This window comes from Macaca nemestrina, chromosome 3 (genome assembly GCF_043159975.1).
Source record: "Macaca nemestrina isolate mMacNem1 chromosome 3, mMacNem.hap1, whole genome shotgun sequence".
NCBI lineage: Eukaryota > Metazoa > Chordata > Mammalia > Primates > Cercopithecidae > Macaca > Macaca nemestrina.
The window spans coordinates 73,560,846-73,580,529 of NC_092127.1; the positions used below are offsets into that span (position 1 = coordinate 73,560,846).

The window sequence follows — 19,684 nt, forward strand, 5'->3', positions numbered from 1 at the left end:
TATGGTATTATTATTTATTACATTTTTGCTCATGAAACTTCTGATAATGTTAGTATTCATAAAGTTATTTTCTATATTGTGTTGTAATAACCTTACTATTTTATTTTTCACAGAGACCTATAGTGAATCTGGAATTTATATGTATATGACATGTCATATGAATCCATATTCATTTTCTCCTACATAATAACCAATTGACCCAGCAAAATCTATTGTGAAGATTATCCTCATCCAAATATACTAAAGTGTCAATTTCAATTGTCAAGCACTGAGCATGTGCAGGACTACTTCTAAACATGTTTTCTTGCTCTATTGTTCTGTTTTTCTGTTAGAGTGCCCATTCCACACAGTCAAGGTTTCTACAGCTCTTTGATAAATTTTGACATCAATTGTATAAATCCTCTTTAAGTTTTCCTTACTTATGGTCTATTGTCTGTCTATCGATGATTCATTTTTCTAACTCTTTTTTCTTAAATGAACATGTGTTTAAGTCAATTTTTCTTTTTCTAAACACTACTTTATCTATCTCTTGAAAATGGAACACGTCATGTAAAACGTTTAAAAACTGTAGCAATAGTAAGAAGTAAAGCTGCTTTTAGTCTCAGAGAACTAGAAAATGCACAGAAAATTGTAAGAGAGCTGCAAAAAGGCTAACCTTAACAAACGAATTTAGTAATATCACATAATAAATATATTAAAATCTGTACATTAACACAGGCAATTGGAATATAATTTTTTTAAAGATTGACATCAGCAATAGCATCCACAGTCACAATATATTTAGGACTAAATTTAAGAAAAAAAATCTATTGCGAAATAAAATTCTCTGCTGAGAGCAATTAAAGAACACCTAAATAAATGAAGAGATAGAAGAAATTTATAATTTGAAAGAATATGTATTGTTAAAGTAACAATTCTACCCACATTGATGTATAAATTCAATGCAAGCTCAGACAAAATTCCAAAAAATTGCCAACTGGTTCTAAAATATATATGCATTAAAATACAGAACACCCAGACTAACCAAAACCTTTTCTTTAAGGAACAGCAATAACATTTTAAAGTTTGAGTCTGTTGACTTAAAAATTTTGTAAAAACTACAATGTTCATAAGAGTGAAATTTGTGAAACAATAAGCTTTTATGTTAAATGATTTTTTAAAGAGTGCTAGTGCCTTCAATGAGAAAAATAAAACCTTTAACAGTAGTACTGGAAAAAATGAATATCTATGTAGGAAAAAAATATGTCAATGCCTGTTTCATACTATATACAAAAATTATTCATGATAGATCAAAATTAAAAAAAAAAAAAAAACACCTTAAATTGTAAAGACTAAAAGAACACATAGCAGGATATTTCATTGATATTTCTTACAGAGATCACAGAAAACTACTAACCATAAATAAAAGTGTGCTAAGTCGGACTTCATTAAATTTAAAATATTCTTGTCATCAAAAAGCACTGTTAAGAAAATGAATATGCAAATCACAGACAGAGCCAGTATATTTGAAAATCACATATCTTCCTTCTACCTCTGTTTGTAGATCTTCTCTCTTCAAATGTCCTTTAAATGTGAATTCTTCCACGTAAAATTTAGATTGCAAGTCTTTCTGGATCTCCTCTATATTTCACCAACTAAAGCAAACTGACATTTAACCAACATTCAAATGGGCTGAAGACTCTAGCTTTTCATAGCTGAGTAAACATTTGAAATTTGAAACATTTTAAAAACTTGAAAATTTCAGTATTTTCTTCCTTTCCCTTAAAGTCTCTAAGAATAAGATAATTTAAAAACTCTTTTCACCATTCACAAAAATTAGATTTCTAACCTTGAGAAAACAGAAGTGGGCTGGGCGCAGTGGCTCATGCCTGTAATCTCAGCACTTTGGGTGGCTGAGGTGGGCGGGTCACAAGGTCAAGCGATGGAGACCATGCTGGCCAACATAGTGAAACCCTGTCTCTACTAAAATACAAAAATTAGCTGGATGTGGTGGCGCACACCTGTAGTCCCAGCTACTTGGGAGGCTGAGGCAGGAGAATTGCTTGAATCTGGGAGGTGGATGTTGCAGGGAGCCGAGATCACGCCACTGCACTCTCCAGCCTGGAGAAAAAGCGAGACTCCATTTCAAAAAAAAAGCAAAAACAAAACAAAACAAAACAAAACAAAAAAAAACAAAGAACAAAAACAGAAGTGACCTGTAAGTCTTGGTTTTCAATAACATCTTTCCCATCACACCTATTTTAAATGTGTCTAGTAAACATATAAAATCGAGTGAGATACTTTAAATAAAAAATAATCTGATAGGATTTTTATCTGTTAAACTAACAAAAATGAAAATCTTTTGAATGCTCTTTCAACAAGTGAGGGTGATAAGTCTCCTCAATTATTGCTCTGAGAATAAAAATCTTTACCAAGTTTCAATGTAGTGATATAAACATATGTAACATAAAATTACCTTTTTAATAGTTTGTCCCTATAAGACCACTATGCAAATGATTAATTCTGAAAAATAGAAACCCTTTCGAAGATTTATGCAAAAAAACTTTTTTAAGATTACTGAAAAAAATAATGTATAATTACTGAAACTCAACAACCCAGCAATAAAAGTAAAATAATAATGGCTAGTGTTTATTGAGTATTATCTACATGGCAGTCACTCACTAAGCACTGTAACAGAATTAACCTACTGAATATATATATAAATTATATAAGAAATTTACTTTTATTACACCAATTTTATATCCAAGAAGTGCTTAATATATGGGATCTTAGCCACATAGAGTGCTTTGTGAATCAGAAATAACTGTAAAAGTGTTTGAAAATATTATTGTGCTAATTTGTTTTTGTTTCTCCTTCCAAGTCTATTTTCATCTCTGTGTTTGCCCAGACCTATATGGGAGGCTGACCTAAACGATCAGTTTCAATGGGCTCCCTTGGTCTTTGGATTTATATTACTTCTGCCATTGTGAGTCCCAGCAAGAGACTGGAGGTAGGGTAGACAATTAGGTCAAGATCTTATTTTTCAGGCTCCCTTCTGGAGTTGCCAAGGGCTGACATCTCCAAACTAGAGTCATGTCTCTTTTCAAGTTGCTTCCTCCAGGTATTGCGTGCTATCTCTAGTTCTAGAAATGGCTCCTTCCTCTTGCAGTTTCCTGCTTTTGCTGTGTCGAAGATTCTTTCAGGGTTACAATATATGTTGCAACTTGTATATTTAAATTTCAACTTTCGGAGAGAGGGGCAGGTTAGAGATGTTTATTCATTATACAAATATTTGCAGAGTATCTACTACTTGCCCAGAATTAGTAAAGACAGGAAGGATTCAGTAGTAAACTAAGTGGAGAAAGTATCTGTTCTTCAGGAGATTAAATTGTAGTTAGGGGCTACATATAGGAAAAAAAGATAAATATTTAAATAAATAATGAAAAGAGGTATAAAAGAAGGGAAAAGAAAGGTATTGGGATAAGGACAGGGTCATGCTGCATGGGAGTGAATCAAGAAACTCCTTGGTAGAAAGTATTAAGAGTATAAGGAACAATAGGAACCATAGCTTGTGCTGGTAGCCTGTTTAGTATATTTGAAGAATAGTCAGGAGGTCAGGATGACTAAGTGGATGACAGAAGAATTTCTTCATAGTGCTTTAGTAATTCATGTTATTTGTAATTTGTATATATTATATTTCTTACATAAACTTAACACTAAATTGTACATGTAAATTCTGGATGTTAGCAACGTGATCACTGGTCCATTTTTGCTGCTGTGTATCTTGCTGGTAAGACCTAAGGCCATTAACGGGTTTTTTTATGGCTTACGTTAGTATTCTGTTCAGAAATTGGACCACATAATTTCCTCATACTTTTATATGAATATGTAATATCAAAAGTTATTGTGTAACATCTTCTTATACATACAAGAAACACTCAGGCTCTAGATCTTATTCATATTTCAGTAGATCATTTATTTGTCTATCTTTGTATTTCTTAGCATTGTTAAAACTTTCTACTCTATTTTTGAAACCAAATTAAAAATAGATCAATATTAATTATAATATTTTATTCACAATATAAACTAACATGGCAGCTTAAAAATCAAATGAAAGTGATAGTAAACATAAAAACTGCAATTCATAATATGTAACCAATATATTTTATGCAAGTCTGGGTTCTGAATGACAGGCATCCTATTTTATATTTTTATTACATACCATGCACTTTGGTCAATGCACACCAGAAAATCAAATTTTTTAAGCAGAATATTCAAAAATCATTAAATTGGTTGGTTATGTCAGACTACAAAATGTATTACTTATGATATGATGTTTTATGTTTGCAATACTTCTTTATAAAAATAATAAAATATTTTATCTTATAGTAATATAAGAAAATAACTTAAAATGTTGTTAAAATAATATTTCATAAAAATAAATCTGGGTTAAAATTTTTCATTTTTATTTATTTATAGAGAATACATCCTTAGGCTAAATTTTAAAGATTTTATTTTCATTTACTTTGGAATTATATTTAATGTGCCATTAATATTTACAAATTAACAATTGAAACTCACTTCTGATGAAACATTGGTTGAAATTTATACAACTGTTTATTTCACCATAAATTTTAAGAAGAGTCTTAAATGCAGCATTTAGCTACAGTAAGCTTTTATCCAATTTTCTAACCTAAGTAAATCTTTTAAAACTCAGTCAAGACCAAATAGAGCTATGTGCTCTCTCACAAACTAATTTGAGCTAGCATTTTCAGCTCTGTTTGCCACAGAGATTTGATAGCCAAAGACATATTTTACAGCAGGTTTCAAACTAGAAAAGCATGACTGCTCTTGGTGAGATTGATGAAAAGTCATTTTCGTTTAATATTATTGATGGATAAAAATAAGTATTTCTATATGGAGGACTGCCATATTCCATAGTTGATGATTAAATATATCAATTGCAGTAACAGTGTGGTTCTGATATATAGTTTTATTCCTTCTTAAGGCTATAAAGTCATATAGTTTTAGTATCTTTTTTTCAGGAGCTAAACAAGTTCATAAAGTCTAATTCATTTCAAACATTTTTACTATGCTCCAAATGCTTTGGGAAATCCCAGGGCACTTTTTTTTTAGTGTATAATCCAATAAAACAACTTATTTTGGATGACACTGTTATTCATTAGATAATTTAATGCTTAAAATAATATACCGTATCAAAAACTATGACCTTTAAAATGACATTATAGCTGACAAAAATGTTACTTTTTGAAATTAAATGAGTAAATGTGACTGAAGTGAACTTTGAAAGTTATAGGGATTCTCTGGGCCACTCAGCTTCAGTATTTAAACAGATCACATCCTTGATACTTTGTAAGTGAAACTAGGATAGATAATTTTAATGTTCCTGTTAAACAAAATCAATCATTAAAGAACTTGAGGTATGCTATTCATTGAACATTTAAGAAATGTAATGTTCATACTTGCACAAATATCCATATTAAATATATTTAATATTACATATTAAATATATTGTAAATTTTGCCAAATGCAAATTCAAGTGTTTTAATGATACCTAACATTATTGTTGATAATCATTGTTACTGAGAATGTTTTGTAATAGTCATTAGCAAAAAATAATATGAATTAATTGTCAGAAAATACAGTTGTGTTTATAAAGCCATTGGTCTCCTTGTATATAATTCATTCAACACATAATTACCATTACTTTTGGAATATTTCAATAGTTATTGGGGATTGCTATGCAAATTATAAATAGATACTAGAGAAATGTAATGTGACCAATTCCCATATTAATGAAACTCTTTATTGGGAAAAGATAAATATGGATTGAAGCAATTATCTAAGTACAATTGTAGAAAGTATTATTTAAGTGAGTTTATGTATAGTAGTTTATAATAAGATTACTTATTATTTTATTGGGAAAAGTTAAATATGGAGTGAAGCAATTATCTGATTACAATTGTAGAAAGTATTAAGTGAGGTAATGTGTAGTAGTTCACAATCAAATTATTATTAAAGGACATCTTTTCTTATAACAAAACATTAAATTTGGAGTAGAAATTAGCTACGTGAAGATGGCATAAGGAAGAACAAGAGAAATGTTGCTAAGGAACCCCCCTGGAAAAAAATATACATATATATGTATATTTTATATATATATACACATACACTAGCAAATATACATATATATGTATATTATATATATATATACACACACATACACTAGCATTATTTGTGTGCTCAATTTGTTTCAGAACCTGGGTTTATGAATAATACTATTAACCTAGCTATCTCTACATGTCAGTGAAGGTGAGTGAATTATAAAGTTTATTTACCATAAGAAAATGATGTTGAATAGCTATAGAGAAGATTCATATTGCCTAAAGAAAAGCAAATACTTACAAAATCGTTCCACTTAAAAAAAATTGGTTTACTCAATTAATGCAGCAAATATGTGTTGAGTACTGACTAGGTGCCAGATATCCAACCTTATCTCTGTTAAGCATACATTCCAAAGAGGGAAACAGTGAATAAACCACAAACAGCCTATATTAAATGGTGATATATAAAATTTAAAAATAAATTGAGTAGGGTGTGGAGGATTTGCAGGCATAAGAGAGATTTGTGCAATTTAGATAGGTTGATAAGTCACTGAGAGTATAACCATTGAGAACAGACATAAAGAATATAAGGAAATAGGTCTGCATATAACTAGGGAAGGAGTACACCAGGCAAAGGGAAAATCCGTTGCAAAAGCTTAAAGTAGGGACATAAGCCCAGTGGTTCATGGACTGGCAAAGAGGTCAGTGTGCCAAGAGGAAAGTGACTGAAGAGAGAGTGAAATAAAGTCAAGGAGGTTATAAAAGGCTAGAGAGTCTAAGAAATTGGAAGACATTGTAAGGATTGTGATTATAGGCTGAACTAAATGACAGCCATTTAAGAATTTTAAGCAGAAAAACAGCTCCACCTAAAATACATTTTAAAAGTATTTCTCAGCTGGAGTTTAGAGGTTAGACTTTGAAAGGGCAAAGGTAGAGTTAGGATAACTTATTGATAGACTATTCTTACAATGCAAGTGATAGAGGATAGAACTAGAACTATAGCAGCTGAGATGGTGAGAAGTGGTCAGATTCTGAACCTACCTTGATGGTAGAGATAGGAAGATTTCTTGTCGAAATAGATGTAAGTTGTGAAAGAAAACAAAATGAAAGGTAAGTTTTTGCCTTAGTAATTGGAAGAAAGTAGTTGCTATAAATGACAAAGAGGAAGACTGCAAGAGTGAGGGTCATAATATTCATGTCTGGAAGAAGAGGAGAGACCAGAAGGAATCAGAAAAATAACTTGAGTTGTAATAATCCATGAGACATGATGAAAACCAACAGCACTTCAATTATGGTTGATAATCAGATCTAGAGCATGATCATAGGAATGGTTTGCTAAGATTTTTGGAAGAAAGCATTTCAAGGACAGGAGAGGCCAGGATATTGAAGGGATCTTCAATATATTATTAATTAAAATATCTAAATATTAAAATAGGTTCACTGTTGGAGAAAATAATAAGTAACCAATAATTAAATTCACAGAGAAATCCAAAGAGTGTACAAAAGGGTTGATGGAACAGTAATGAGTAGTTCTGGATCATACAATCTGATGACATGTTTCAAAACTGACAGGCTTAAAGAATGAAAGAGGAAGAATGGCTGAAAATTAGCAATAAAGAGCAAGAACGATTCCTATCAACCTCCAGTCCCAGAGGCATGAGGAGTCCGGGAGAAAAAGAAACAGTAATACATGAGAGGTCTGCCAGTAATCCAGTGTCTTCAGACAAGCACAGGTTTTTGTCAGAATGAGAACGTGAAGAGACAATGCAGTGAAGTTGAGGAGGCAAGCAATTTTCTTGTTGATGGACTATGAGTTCCAGAGTGCCAAGTGAGAGTTGGAAGGAGTGAATACTTAATTATACTTGTACTAACAAGTTATCTTTAGTATAAGTGCATCTGAAATGTAGATATTTAACTGGATATCTGTGTTTTATGTGGAAACCTTATGTATATGTCACAGAAATGCCTGCACATGTGCACAAAGATAAATGTACAGCAATGTTCCTAACATCATCAATAATAACCAGAACCTGAAAATGGCCCAGTATCCATCAACAGTAGAATGGAAAAGGTAGGAGGTGATAATTTGTGACTGTGCAGAGCTTCATGAGATGTAGAATACAGTAATAAGGAGTGATCTGGGAGCAAGAGGCTTTCTTGAGGTAAGTAACAAAGACATAGAAAAGGTAGAATGAAAATAGTTGTAATAGATTCAAGATAGACAGTGGGTGTAAAAGTTAAGGTGTCAGTGGAGCCAAGGAGTGTGGAGAAGCTCTAATTTAGTTTCATAATGAGAGCCCCTCTGGTTTTTGTTGGCAGAAATAAACCCTAGAGGAGATGTGTTTTACACCAGGAGTGTGGGTTCACCTTGACACATTTCAAGAGAAAAATAAGCCTATGTAAACCTGCTTTATGGGTTTTGCCTTGTAAATTTTTGATGGGTTGAGACTTCTGAAGATAAGAGTTTTACACTAAGACTCAGGCTTCCTCTTTATCCCTGAAGAAGGAGATAGAAGGCTTAAGAAAGCATCATCTTTAGATCTAGGGCAATGGTTAACTCTTGACCCTTACTGGACAAAAGGTGAGTCTACTGTTAACATACAGTTTTACCCTTTACCACTCCTAATAAGATTGAGGACATCTGGGGAATTCTTTACCATTTTTTTCTTTACACTGGTAATAGAATGATTTTTAAAACTCCCTCCCTTTATGCAACAGTACAATATATTTAGGGCATATATATATATGTATAGTCTCATATATAGACACATATATAGTCTCCCAGATTGATCGCATCACTAACTTACAGAAGGGAAGCATTTTATTCAGTTGTCCTTTTAGCCTAAATGAATTCCTTTTCGTGTTTTATTCTCACATAAGTGGTTAAGGATTACCCAAGTTATTTTGTTTTTGTTTCAAATTCAATTAAGAGGGGACATGAGTCAGAGTGCCCCATGCCTAGCTCAAGAGTCAATTATTGGTGATGACTCTGAGTCGGATAAACTTTAATCAATTAAGATTACCAATCTTAAATCCCAAAATCAAGATAATCTATTTTTTGATAAACTGACAGTTTAAACTTTTTTTCTTTAAATGCTTTCTTCTGTGAGTCTTTAAACATTGTATAATCAAAACATTTGTTGTTTGAGTTTAATCTCCTTATTTCTTATTGCTGTAGTCATATTGATATAATTTTCTTAAATCCTGAAATTATTTATCTTTATTAAATTATTTTAAAAGTCAAAAATATTTAATTTTTGGTGTACATTTCTTCATTTAGTTAATGGTATATTCAATATTCATCATCTATATACAAAGTTTCTTCAGTAAATAGGGATAGAAGGAAAATCTGTTCTCTTGAACCTTACATCCTAATGAGATGAGCCTGATGAACAAAGCAGAGCAGGGGTTAGGAAATGCAGAGTTTGAAATTGCTTGGGACCTATAAATCCTTTCTTCTTTACTATTTCCCCTTTTGAAAAAAGAATGTATATCCTATGTTTGTCCCACCACTTTATTTTGGAAGTATATAATATGTTTGATTTCACAGGAACACAGCTGAAAAGAAATTCTGCCTCAGGGTAATTGTACCTTGAGTCTCACCCGTATCTATTTGAGATGAGATTTAGATGTGACTTTGGATTTTAGACTTTAGACTTCATGCTGGGATGAGTTAAGAGTTTGTGGGCTGTTGAGATGGAATGAATGTATTTTTCATATGAGCAAGGAATGAGTTTTGGGGGACTGGGGTGGGGCATGCATTGGATGGTATATGTGTGTTCCCCCAAAATTCACATGAGGAACCCCTAACCCTCAATAGTATGGTATTTGGAAGTAGGATGTTTGGGAAGGTATTGGGTTTACATGAAGTGATGAGGGTAGAGTCCTCATGATGGGATTAGTGCGCTTATGAAAAGAGAAAGAAACTAGAGCTTGCTCTTTGTCAGGTGAGGATACAAGCAGAAGACCATCTTTTGCAAACCACAAAGAGAGCCCTAATTAGAAACTGGGTCTGCCTAATGCTTAATCTTGGACTTCCTAGTCTCCTGAGCAATGAGAAATAAATGTTGTTTAAGCCACTCAGTCTTTGGTATTTGGTTATAACAGCCTGGACTGAATAAGATAAGAGAGAAAAGCAAATGCAAAATTTGCTTGATGGAGATATTTTTGGTATAAATGAGGACGAGAGCAAGAAAGTACTTACAGAAAAGTAACAAAAGAAATGTAGAAAAAAATAAAGTCAGAGAAGTAAGATATTTAATATCAGAGACAAGCAATATGCTACAATTTGTAACTTGAATGGTTTTGAGAAGTAGATATGATTTATAACACCAAAGGAGAACTCTGTTTAGCTGTATTAAGGAACTACAGAAGGAAAGAGGAAAAACAAACATGAAAATAGGGTCTAAAGATGATATTAGTTTGAATCAGAATGATAGCAATGGAGATGATGGGAAGTGGTAAAAGCCAAAGAGTTTTCTGATGAATTAAATAGTCTAAGAAAAAGATAAAGTCAAGAATAGTTCTAATATTCTAGAGTTGAAAAACAGAAAGGCGGAGCTTGGCAATAACTGATAGGAGAGAGGATCTCAATAGAACAAGTTTGATGAGAAAAGACTTGGAGCTCAGTTTTGGACATTTTGAAGCTTGGGTTGCTTGTTGGGCATCCGAGTGAAGGTGTTAAATATAGAGGTAGATTTATAATCTGATGTTCATGGTAAAAGTCCAAACTGAAGATAAACAGCCTATTGTAAGATTGAAATATTCCTTAAAGTCGATAATAATTGCTCTTATTAAGGGAGCAATCATAGAGATGTGAAGTCCAAGGAGATGCTTTGTTTGAAGAACCAGACATTTCTGAAGTTAAAATAATAACTGTTTTAACTTGAGAATTATTTTAAGAGAATTTCTTTAGAATAATTCCACCCAATTTTATCATGAAAAGAGACACATGTAGAGTTTTTCTACTGTAAATAATAATATCTATTTATAGTTAAAGTACTGTCATTGTGTTTCACATTATAGGATTTCTTCTTAGGTAAAACTGACCTGTGAATAAGTTGTTCTTCAGCTCTTTTTAACACAACTTCAAACACTTATCCTCTATAAAGAGAATGTTGTGATACTGTAATTTTCATTAGTGCTACAGAGTATTTATAGTGTTCTGCTTAATGTTACAAAAAGACTAATTATAAACTATTCATATTCTATATTTGGGAGACACTAACAATGTACACCTTTTAGTAAATAAATAAAAAATAATTTCCTCTGTTAAAATTGGAGTTTTTTATGCTTTCATGGTAGCATCCAGAAAAAAAAAAGTTAGTTCCCTGTATTTCATTTAAGCAATATATATATTTTTAGTTATTAGTTTAATTTCAAATGTAAATAGAATAATTTGTACATACAAGAAAAAGTCAGCTCTCTAAATAAATGTACATTGTTAAATTAATACATTATTAATGAAGCCATAAAACAGGCATCCATGCAAATGAGGTGTTGAGAACATTGCTCCTCCTTACTATTTTCAATAACACATAAATGATATTTCAAAACACTTTTGTAACTTATTTTAATGCTATATAGTACAAGGAACATTTTCAAATTTTCCTTCAAAAAACCAGTTTACTGCATAATTTGCTCTTACACTGAAGTTGGTTTTACTTCATTGAATGTTAGAAGTGCTATATTTTACATCCATAAACAGATTTAATTTATATAAGGCATCCTTGTTAATACCTTCAATTAAACATCTCATACAGAATAATATACAAAATTTAAAAACTAAAATAACATTTAAATGTAAAATTTCTACATTCAATTTTACTTCGCCAAAAATATTGACATTAATATAAACAATTTTTACTAAAAGTTGAATGTATTTTTATATAAAAAATGCAAGTTTGTTTTGAGAGCTCTAAATTTTTTTTTGAAATTTGACATACTTATTATCATGAACCCTAGGTAAATAAAGATAATATTGTACTCTATAAATGTATTAATTTTTAATTCCATTTTTTTAAATGTTAAAAATTTCCAGCCAAAGTTTTAAAGGGACATATATTTCATAAAATGAATTATTATGTATTTCTAATTTAGTAAAACCATGTAAAATTATGATAAGGACAACTGAAGAGTAACTGATAAAGAATTTGTGGCTCACAGTACATCCTTTTCCCCCTATGCTCTCCTCATTCATGGGTCCAGAAGTTGAATCTCTTCCCTTACAAGAAATTTGGGACTTGCCAAGATGTAGTAATTATTAGTGGAAATGCAGAATCCTTGAATGGAATACAAATTTTAATAAAATGTTTTTTAACAGTAGTTCATGAGAAGTTCAAGATGGAAGACAGAAAAAAAAAAAAAAAAAGATTTGTCTTCCCTCATCTGAGATACTAGTAAAATTAGAAAAATAGTTTAAAAATCAAAGGAATTAAGAATTAAAAGTTAAAGAAGAGTGCGTTTGATAGTGAAATTCAATAAATTTGTAGCAAATAGCTTGTAAAGGGGTGAATTCCAACTTAAAAAAAAAAAGTAAAGAAGTAAAGAAGTTGCAACGAGACTACAGAATGCAATACACTATACAGAGTGTTGGGAACCATCTGCCCCATGAAAACAGATGAGGTTCTGTTGTTCTTAAACAGACCAAGGAGGTTAAATAAAAGGAGATAAAATTTTTAAATGTCTTAGCACTTTTTTTCACTTCCGTGCAGAAAGTCTACTATTTTATCTGAGATTGGTGGGGAGACGGGGTGGGAATCTATAACTGTTTTTTAAAAAAGAAGCAACATCAAATTCATGGGGAAAACTCAGTCTACTAGCATCGATTTTGAAGTAAGAGTAAACATCTTTGGATTTTGTCAGTTCTCAACTCACTCAGTCTCCCAAAAACTAACCCTGCTAATATATAAGCATGTAACATTTAATCTTTCTGAAATTTCACTGATTTATGTTTTGAGTTAAGTGTACAACTTAATTCTTTTTTCAAAGATCACCTAAATATGCAATGGCTATCTAAATGAATAGTCAGCTTAATTCTCATTGCTTGGTGATACTTTTCTTAGTTTATATTAAAAATATATACAGAACAAGGATCACATTCTAGAATATCAGTATTTACGGAAGTGACATACATTTAGAATTTAGGATAAAAAATGGCTTTGAAATAGTGTTTTATGACCAATTTTTCTTTATTACCTCCTAGAAAATTTCTAGATACTTTTTCCTAACCCCACCCCCATAAAATTTTAATGTCAAAGATATGTGATATGTTTACATTGCCCAGTAGGTTTCAGCTTGGGAAGACCACAAACTATTGCAATATCTAAGCCTTTTTCAGAGAACAAGTTTGCTGAAGTGGTTAAATTCCCACAAAAGAAAAAGAAGAAGAAGGAGAAGGAGAAAGAGAGGAAGAGGAAGAGGAAGCAGCAGAGGAGGAGGAATAGAAAGAGGAATAAAAAGGAGGAGGAGGAGGAGGAGGAGGAGGAGCTGTGGTGGGAGAGACAAATGGCCAGAAAAAGGATTAATTATTAAAGGGGCTTTATTTACATAACAAGGCCACTTTTTTTGCTAGCCAGGCCAAACAGAAAGCAGTGACTGTCACCCCACGCTTCAGTTCCATAGCTAAGATTTAGCCTTCTTTTTTTCCCACCATGACAGCCTGAGTTTGGTTCCTAATTCAAGCCCTTTCTGGTTTGATACTTGGTACTGATGAAATAGCAGCAATTTGTCCAGCTGACATATAGTAATGAGATTTAAAAAGATTTATTTTAAAGGAACTCGATGATTAAAAGCCAGTTTAATTAAAAGCTAATATTCAAGATGTGTGTGTGTATGTGTTTGTGTGTATGTGTGTCTGTATTTAGCAAGCCTTCATGTTTATGTTTTTGTTTTTGCTTTTGTCTTTCCTAAAACCTTGTCTTTTTTTTTTTTTAAGCAAAAGTTTTTTTTTTTTTTTTTTTTTTCTCAACTGGCTGAATTATGTTTTCTTCATTAACAGCTATTGCAACAGACCTAGAGTAAAATGAATGGTTGTTTAAGAAAGAGGGATGTTCAGGACAAGCTAGAGAGTCCAAGCATATCATAAATGGTCTAATTCACAATAGATTTTTTTAAAAACACAAACTTTTATATGATCAAGATATTTATAATTAAAGGGAAATTATAATGGTCTTTCTAGAGATTGGGTTTAATGTAAAAAATCACTTATACACTAAATAATTAATTAGAATAATAACATTTCCTTAAGGGATTAATTTACTCTTAATAAATTATAAGATATTTTAATTTTTTACCCGAAAGTTCAACTTTTATTGCATCTCACCATTTTTAGTTTTCTCTCCCCTTTTAAAAGGTGCTAAATAATAATGCCATCCTTCAACTCAGTTTCAGGTTATATAAGTTTTTTCCTCAAGTTCTGCTTGTTGTGGCCTGATTCTAATAACATTTTTCTTAAAGATCTAAAGAAAATGTTTTCTGGTCGGGCGCGGTGGCTCACGCCTGTAATCCCAGCACTTTGGGAGGCCGAGGCGGGCGGATCACAAGGTCAGGAGATCGAGACCACGGTGAAACCCCGTCTCTACTAAAAATACAAAAAATTAGCCGGGCGCGGTTGTGGGTGCCTGTAGTCCCAGCTACTCGGGAGGCTGAGGCAGGAGAATGGCGTGAACCCGGGAGGCGGAGCTTGCAGTGAGCCGAGATCGCGCCACTGCACTCCAGCCTGGGCGACAGAGCGAGACTCCGTCTCAAAAAAAAAAAAAAAAAAAAAAAAAAAAAGAAAAAGTTTTCTTCCAAGATAATATTTTGTATACTGGAGAATGTCCATTTTTTTTTTTTTTTTTTTTTGCCTTTTGGTAACTGACCTAACAGATTTTATGTTTTATTGAAATAATTACTATGCCATTATTATTAAGCTTTGGTTCACTTAGGAAAAAAAACACTGAGATAAAAATTTTTTTAATTAAGTTTATTACATCTGTTTATCTTTTTGTATGTGCTTTCAAAATACTTGTGACATAAAGTTATGGGGCTTTGACTCCTGGGTCTTAAAAGGACACCAAGTCCTGCTAAATCTTAAACACTGATAGCAATTAAAGCTTCATCTTCAGGGTCCATAGAAGATGCCAATCAAATGAACTGCATACTTGAGACACAGGGTCAGAAATTAAAACCATTCAACTCTTCAAGGCCCAGGGACTATTGCAGAAGAGGTGGGCATGTAAGATTTTAAGGGTCAGTTTTAAGAGAGAAAATAAGTTCAATTTATCTATAAATTAACCATTAATGGCAAAGGCACACTGATGTAAGTCCAGCATACGGGCCCCTGTGTCAGATTAACACATTTTTCTTGAACCACTAACCAACTCCTTATTAAACGTTATAAAATGCTTATGAAAGGTGTATCTTATGATCAAGATTAAATTTCATAGATTGTTTATAAAATTTGAAAAACAAATTTAATTGCCTTCATGCTGTTTTTTATTAGGACATATTGTTTGGAAAAAATAAATCTCCCTCAAAGAATGAATGTTTTGCCTTTGCTTGAAATCTTTGAATTATGAGTTTTGTGAATGACTTATTTTACAATGACCTATAATCCTATTTTGTGATATCAAGTATTTCAAACTTTGATATTTGATAAACTTTCCAAAATAAAATTATAAATAATGTTTTTTCTGATATAATTAATCCTTTAAGATATTATTAAGAGGTTCCCGGCTGGGCACAGTGGTTCATGCCTGTAATCTTAGCACTTTGGGAGGCTGAGGCAGGCAGATTGCCTGAGCTCAGGAGTTCAAGACCAGCCTGGGCAACATGGTGAAACCCCGTCTCTACTAAAATACACAAAATTAGCTGGGCGTGGTGGTGTGTGCCTGTAGTCCCAGTTACTTGGGAGGCTGAGGCAGGAGAATTGCTTGAACCTGGGAGGCAGAGATTGCAATAAGCCGAGATCATGCCACTGCACACCAGCCTGGGTGACAGAGCGAGACTCTGTCTCCAAAAAAAAAAAAAGTTCCCTAAAGTCCAAAAATGACATATTTGGTATAAAAATTACACAGGAAGCATTGTCAAATATGAAATAGTGTTTGATTTTCTTTGGGCTATATTTGTATAAACATGTTATTTGTATGTGTTCTATAATTATGGGAAATGCCGATAAATTTAATATGACTCAGTGTACGTTATCAGTAATAATTCTAATTGTTATGTTAAATTATTTCATGCCACAGAGGTAACATCTTTTCTTATCAATTGTGTCTTTGACTGTGGCTGCCCTAAAACTTCTGTCATCCTTGAATAATTGTTGTCTTGTTTTGATCCTCTTTAGAAGGTGGTTTCATAATCAGCTATAAAATTCTAACAGATGCTCTTGAAGGCAGGTTTCTGATAACTTTGGAAGTTGTGACATCAGAATAACGGAAAACTTTTCAGGACTCACGGATATCTGAAATGTTCATGAATATCAAGCAGAACAGGAATTAGCTGTATAAACTAAATTCACAGAAGTCTGAAGTAATCTTTTTAACTTTTTGCTTAAAACGTTGCTGATCATTTGGTTTGTTTTTATAGAGTTAAAAAAACTTTTCTTTTAAGCTATTTACAGCTGTTAACAACTGAATGAAATATACTCCTCTGAACAGAATTTGGAGCTTACTTATCTCTACCTGATTTCTACAGAATTTGGAAAATATTTATGAGTATTTTTAACTTATGACAATACAGTTATTTGCATAAGTGCAATAAGAATCTGTTTTTATTTGTAACAGGACACAACTGGAGAAACTGGTTATTTTACCTAGACTTTAACCGGAATGGTGTGCTTTCCTTTAAGGAATCAAACTTGACTTATGAGGCCAATAAAGCCCCTTGGAAAAAGTAGCCTCATATGCTTATCTACACAGTCCCTGTACAGGGTTCCTGACCTGTGGTAAGTAAATAATGTCACTTTCTGACAGGCCCAGGAGCCCAGTTTTATCTTGAGAATTCCTCTCAAGAGGAGAGGGGAATTCACCCAACTCATTGGCATTTAATGGTACAAATCCATGGCTGGGCTGGACTTTAAAAAATCATTATCTGAGATTCCTTCTCTGGAACAAATTTCTGTCAAAGCCAATTTAAAAGCCTAAGTAAAATAAAAAACTATTCTTGCTGCACTGTATACAAATAATCAGGCCAAGTATAGTAAGGCAAATCAGTCCTACCAGAATTTGTCTGTAGTAAAAATGGGATACTGGAGAGAGAAAAATTATGCTTCAAAAACTATAATATACCTGTTGTTAGATTTTAGTTTGGCCTGATGTTTTTCAGTTCTTATTATTTTCTACAGCTTGAACCAAATTCTAATTTTTCTTGGCAAAATACCTACAAAATAATGTTTTCAATTTTTTTCCTTCTTTTTTCCCATTTTTTTAAAAAAATTTGGAGTCACTGAAAACTAAGCTGTGCTTTCATAAAGCCCTGGGAACTGAAGCTAGACAACTTCAGAATAAAATAGCAACCTATTTACATACATAAGTCACTTTCATACTTGCCTATTGATGTATGGACTTCAGAGTAACATGGCCTATATCAATTTTTCAGGATTATTCTTTTGTTTGTTGTTGTTTTTTCTCCCTTCCTCCCCCTATTTTCTCTTCACAAGGCATGAGACTTCACACCCTTCTAGAAATGAGCTTTCTTAATAACATGGGACTTTTCTGTCTGGGAATAAACCATCCTAGCCATGACAGATCAGACAAAACCTGAAATCAAAGACTCACTTTCTTTTAAAAGGCTTTCTCCAAAAAATTTTTAATAAAGAAAAGGAGGGGAATGTGAAAGAAAAATAAAACTTGGGGCTCCCAAATCACTAAACTAAGGGGAAAAGTCAAGCTGGGAGCTGCTTAGGGCCGACCTGCCTCCCATTCTATTCAAACTCACCCCTCTGCTCACTGAGATAAATGTATATCTGATTGCCTTCTTTGGAGAAGCTAATCAGAAACTCAAAAGAATGCAACTGTTTGTAATCTTAAAGACCCCTCCCCACTTCTAGTCTTCCTACATTTGCTTTGTGTTGTCCGAACCAATGTTCATCTTGCATGTGTTGATTATGTTGCATGTCTCCCTAGATTGCATAAAACCAAACTGTGTTCTGAGCACCTTGGACATATGTCATCAGGACCTCCTGAGGTTGTGTGATGGACACATGTCCTCAAACTTGACGTTTGGTAAATTAACTGAGATCTCTCTCATATTTTCGGGGTTCACACATTTAACTCACTTTTGCAAGAGCTAAGATGAATATCTGTTGAAGACTCAATAAATGGAAAAGTAGATTTCCTATATCTGTGTTAAATTAAAAAGATATTTTATTGTATTAAAACAGATGCCTACTTGTCTAGTGTTACTTAAAACTTTTTAGTCAGCCTAAGTATTACCTGGGGGAGCTGCTAACATCCCAGAGACAATGTCTGACTCATCCAGAGCCAGGATGTGCATTGTTAACAAGCATCACAGGCAACCCTTTTCAAGTTGTTGTCACAACAAACCTTGAGAAAACCTATCCTATACCAGTTACTTTTTCACAGAAGCATTTTATCTGGCTCATTTAATTTATATTATACCTCTCTTCTAATTCCTTGAAGGAAAGTGCAAAGATAACTATTACATACCATAAATTGAAATCAGCTTAATATCCATGACTTATTTATTCAAAATTCATTACTAGAATTTGAAAAAATGTGAGGAAAAATATTAGAATATAATGTATTTTATATTCATAGTATGTTTCACTCTTCTACTAGAAAAAAAAAAAACATACTAAGAATTATTTAGGCCATAAAAAACGTAAAGAGAAATAACAAAGCTATATTTAGAATTTTAGTAATGTAATCAAACAGAAACAATCTTCTTTTGTAAGCTAACATGAAGAAAGTTTATTTCTATAGCTTCATCTGTTTACTCTTTCCCATCCACAAAATAATTCATGTGTTAGATTTTAAAAGCACTTAACACTTGATTTTAAAATATGTTTAGTAAGTTGTAGACACAATACAATTAACATGTAATAAAGAGGCACATTAAACACATCTCAGGTTTTGATTAAAATATTTTTGAAAAGTTTAACCTGCAGGCCCTATTTTTACTTTCACAGTGAAAGTTGGATTTTAGAGATGTGTGTGTGCATGCGTGTGTGCGTGTGTGAGTGTTTGGTGCTGGTGATGATAGTGTTGCTAGTTCTAGTAGTATAGGAAGTTTGGAACCAATAGTATAAGCCATTTAAACCTATAAAGCATATGTTATAAAAATACAAAATATAACTGTGTTCTTCCTAGTGCTATTGCTTTATCAGATGTTAATATTCATGGAATCTCAATTAATTGTATTATATATTATTTTTAAGTATAAATATTTGAAGAACAAATGGTAGCTGCCATTTATTAAAAGTTTTATATGCATCCAACCTTGATGGATTTCTAGGATATAGAACACATTACTCTTACATATGACAACATTAACGCATAAGTAGGTTAGTCATTTTTCCTAATTCGCTCAGTCTCGTACCCAGGCCTATATGGCTCTTGAGACTCAGCTTGTAGCCA

The 19,684-nt window shown here is 32.4% G+C and overlaps 1 long non-coding RNA gene across 1 annotated transcript in view; it reads right to left on the reverse strand.

The window, feature by feature from the left end:
• Window positions 1–2,081: 2,081 nt before the first annotated feature.
• The window catches only part of LOC105486207 (uncharacterized), a 112,827-nt gene continuing 95,224 nt past the window's right edge, over window positions 2,082–19,684 (reverse strand). Inside the window, exon 5 of the long non-coding RNA XR_011620539.1 lies at window positions 2,082–2,100. This is a non-coding gene — a long non-coding RNA (uncharacterized lncRNA). The remainder of the gene's footprint in view (window positions 2,101–19,684) is intronic.